Genomic DNA, 4,485 nt, shown 5'->3' on the forward strand with positions numbered 1-4,485 from the left:
CTGTCTGAGTGAAATTGGTTTGCCTTTCAACTGAATGCCTGGGGGGGGGGGGGGGGAAGGGGGTGACAAGCCAACAAATAGTTTCATCGATGTGGATTGTGTTATTTGAAATTAATAATGATGTATTATACTTAAATACTATTTTATGTGTATAATGAAGAAATTTATAATAAATTATTAATGAAATTTGCCACTTTGTCTTTGAAGATTTGTCTTTCTGTGTTTTATTTTTTACAAAAACTTGAGAACTACTACCTTCCAGTTACTTTATCTAAACCCGAATATTATTCACTAGTGCCCTGATGTAGTTCGTGTGGGTTCAAAAGTTAAAATGCAGTCAATTGGCACAAAAATGGGTTGTTTTCGGTGAAGATGAAATTTTACACAAAACAAAATGTTGACCTTTTTAAACAAAATTCCTGAATTATGCCAACTTCAATTTAGTTGGATTTTTGTTTTAGGAAAACCAATCCACAGTTTATCACACGGGAGGGATTCGAGCCCATACACCCAGGGTGAAAGATGCAAAAATATAACATCGAATAAATAGTTGAATCATGAGGTGTTTTTTCTGTCGTCTCACCATTGTATTTTATAAAAGTATTTTAAAACAAAAGTTTAAGAACAATGGTAGTTGTCTTCCTAAGGGCATTTTTAAATTGATAATAATTCCAGAAACTGTAGCTGTGACAGTAATTTGAACAATAACGCAAATAATTGGTCAACCCCTCCCTGGCCCCGCCCCCACGGCCACCTCCCAACCCAGTACAAGACCCTTTTCGAAACCACTGCATTTTATGCTCCGGCTCAGTCAATTATTTTGTAAACATGCTTTCGGTACGAAGCTTCAACCATAAAAAACGGAGGTGAGAGCCTGGTCTATGCCGTATTGCGGTGTTTCGAAAAGGGCCTAGTATAATTTGTTTGCTCATCTCAAGAGGGCGCTGTGGTCCTGCGCATGTGCATTCAGTACCAAACTCCCTAGCCTGCACAATTTTCGTAAACATGTCGTCTGCTCACACGAAGCTTTCAAATCAAAGTGTTTTCAAACCAAAACATCGGTAAGTAATGATTTGTTTGTTTAGTTTCTTGTTTAGTTTATCTGAAAATAGCTCGTAGATTCTTGGTGTGTATCTACATGCCGTGGGGCACAGTTTTAATGACCCTTTTTGGTGAGATAAAAACTAACTTGTTTGTTTGTCAGGTTTCATGTTTGTTGTGTCGTATTCCCTATGTTGTATGTTACCGTTCATTCGAGCAATGAGTACGGACGGGCTACACAGTCTAATGTGACGGAAGTCATTAACAATAATAACATATACAGCCCCCAGGGCCAGGCCCAGCCCAGGGGCCTGAACAGCCCTGGCATTTTTGTAGTAGGACATGAGTCACGTACATGCAATGCAACAAGTTTACCTGGGCTAGGCTGGGCCTGAAAAAGCATCTTGGGTCGATCAGTCAGTGGTTTCTTTCTGTCCCTGCCTTTCACCCCGGCTTAGCTCGAGGGCAGGCTCCTCAGTGGACCTGGTTCAATTCCCCGCGGACCGGATCCTTGCATGTGGATTGTGTTTTTTATTCCTTACCCGTAGCCTTACCCATAAGTTGCGCCATACCATAGACGTTGCGCAAGTGGACTCACAAAGATGCGTAAAGTTTCTAAAATCGGCTGTTGACCTGCTTGAGTTTTCCCTAATATTTAAATTAATAGGGGTTTTCCATCCCACCACTATAAAACTGTAGGATGCTTTGCCGAGTACCAGTATATAATTCAGATTCAGATTCTTAATAGTGCGGCAAAGCTTTACCGAGTCACTCAATTTAAATTAGTGAATCCCCATAACAAAAATGTTGCTATATGAAGTCTGACTGATGACATTGATTGTTATAGACTTTGTCCAGCTGAAGCTGAGTAAACGGCATAATTATATTCAAGGTTGTTACAGAGAGTAGTTAATAATACCTGATTCGGAAGACAGCCAAGACTGGCTCAGTCAAAATTGAGCCACTGGCTCAAAGTGTTTATATTACGAGGACTTCTATATGGGCTAATAATAGTTTGTAGCAGCCCCTACTCCAAAAACTAAGGTTCTTTCTGTGGCATAAACCTTATACTTCTGGAGTAAGCATCCTCTACTTCAACGTGTCTTTCAGTTCAATCACGGAGGAAGGGAAGTTGTGAAGACTAAGTTTCAAAAATGCATGAAAGGTAACACCCCAAAACAGAACCACTTTTTCACTCAAATTATTGTTGTTTCCACTTTTTTAGGAATCCTTGGAAGTAACTTTGGTTGTATGCATCGTCATTGGTTACGGACGCATGAACTCATCACCACACAAGAAGTCCTTAGCAGATGACAAACTGTTCCAACTTGACATTACTGCAAATACTGGTGAGTTATGACTTATTTTGCTAACTTTTTTTGCAATCAGTTTTGTTGTCAGTACTTCAATCCCACCCCCCCTCATTTTCTGTCAATCTTGAACAGCCCTTAAGATTTGCCGTGTTCTTCTACCCAACCTCCCCTTCTTTCAATCTTGAACCGCACCCCAAGAATTAACCCCTTCTTTAATCCCAACCTCCCCCATTTTCTGTCAATCTTGAACCACCCCCAAGTTGTAACCCTTTTACAACCAGCCTGTACTTCAATCCCAACCTTCCCCCATTTTCTGTCAATCTTGAACCGCCCCTAAGATGTAACCCTTTCTATTATCAGTATATACTTCAATCCCCCACTTTCTTCAATCTTGATCCGCCCCCAAGATGTACCCCTTTCTACTGTCAACCTGTACTACGATCCCCCCACTTTCTTTCAACCTTGAACCGCCCCCAAGATGTAACCCTTTCTATACCAACCTTACTTCAATCCCCCTCCCCCACTTTTGTCAATCTTGAACCGCCCCCAAGATGTAACCCTTTCTACTACCAGCCTGTACTTCAATCCCCTCCCCCCACTTTCTGTCAATCTTGAACGCCCCCAAGATGTAACCCTTTCTGCTACCAGCCTGTACTTCCCCCCACTTTCTTTCAATCTTGAACTGCCCCAAGATGTAACCCTTTCTGCTACCAGCCTGTACTTCCCCCCACTTTCTGTCAATCTTGAACCGCCCCCAAGATGTAACCCTTTCTGCTACCAGCCTGTACTTCCCGCCACTTTCTTTCAATCTTGATCCGCCCCCAAGATATAACCCTTTCTACTACCAGCCTGTACTATAATCCCCCTCCCCTACCAACTTTCTGTCAATCCCCTCACTTTTTTCAATCTTGAACCACCCCTAGATGCAACCCCTTAAATTAATACCAGCCTTGGCCCAATTTCATAAAGCTATTATGCAGAAAATGCTGCTTAGCAAATTTCTATGCTAAGCAAAATATGAGTCAAGGGCACTAGTTGGATTTTTGGCTCGTTACCAGTTTCTGTTCAGCAAGATTTGTTTGTGCTTTATGCTTACAGGCTTTATGAAATTGGGCACTGTACTTCAATCCCAAACAGCACCTCACTTCTCTGTCATATGTAGCCCTTGTCTGATAATACCCTACCTAGCCCCCCCTCCCCAACAAATTGCACTCCACTTTGTTCGTGTATGCTGAACCACCCCAGTATGCATTCATACATCTTCTGACTGCATGCTAAGCCTAAGCTAAACCGACTCAACTAGGTGTCTCACATTTTAAAAATGAAACAAGTGAACAACTGAATTAGTTTTTCTTTTTATTCCATCATGGGTTTTTTATTTGCATTACTTTTCCCAATACAAACTCAAAAGACTGAGTATAGAAGCTTTGATGTGTACAATAAATTAACAAATAGATTTTCACTAAAATTACTTGTCAATTATATTCGAATGAGATAGATGCTGGTTAAAAATGCAAGCCTGATATTGCATACCCAATGGCAAATTTCATTGAGCAGCTTATTTGCCCAAAAAGTAGCTTAGTACAAAACAATTTTCTGTTTAATAAGGTTACCAGCCAAACTGCCTTGTCATATATATCCAATTTGTAACTCGTATCCTGCTTCCTTTTGCTTAGCAGAAAAATATTAACAATAGTTCAGAAGAAAGTGACATTCCAAAAGAGGTACCCTTTAAAAATAAATTAAAAACAAATAGGCCTACATTTGTAAATCTGCCATGGCCTAAATCTGCCATGTATACAAATTTGTCATGTCATTTTGTTTATAATTTCAACAATAAAAACAACCTAAAAATGTATTTTATTAAAGGCACTTTACCAAAGGCCCTACGCTACTTTTAACTTATACTGTGATAAGCCCAGACTGTTAAGTTAGATCAGTGGCTCTTATAATTGTGTACTAATTATTCTTTATTCTTGTATTTCTGTTTAAAGGTTCAATAAGATGATGAGGAGCAGCAGTTTCCTTACAAGAGATGCACCAGGGCTTTGATGAGAACACTTAGATTACAGCATCATCATGAATTCAAACACTTCATCATCTCTTTACTACAAGCTTCACCTACTTCAAC

General features: G+C 40.0%; 1 long non-coding RNA gene across 1 annotated transcript; it reads left to right on the forward strand.

The window, feature by feature from the left end:
• The first annotated feature begins 997 nt into the window (after positions 1-997).
• On the forward strand, positions 998-4,485 carry LOC139940126 (uncharacterized). The gene is made up of 3 exons (XR_011786387.1): positions 998-1,061; positions 2,267-2,390; positions 4,349-4,485. It is a non-coding gene; the product is annotated as an uncharacterized lncRNA (long non-coding RNA).

This window comes from Asterias amurensis, chromosome 7, assembly GCF_032118995.1.
Source record: "Asterias amurensis chromosome 7, ASM3211899v1".
Classification (NCBI taxonomy): domain Eukaryota; kingdom Metazoa; phylum Echinodermata; class Asteroidea; order Forcipulatida; family Asteriidae; genus Asterias; species Asterias amurensis.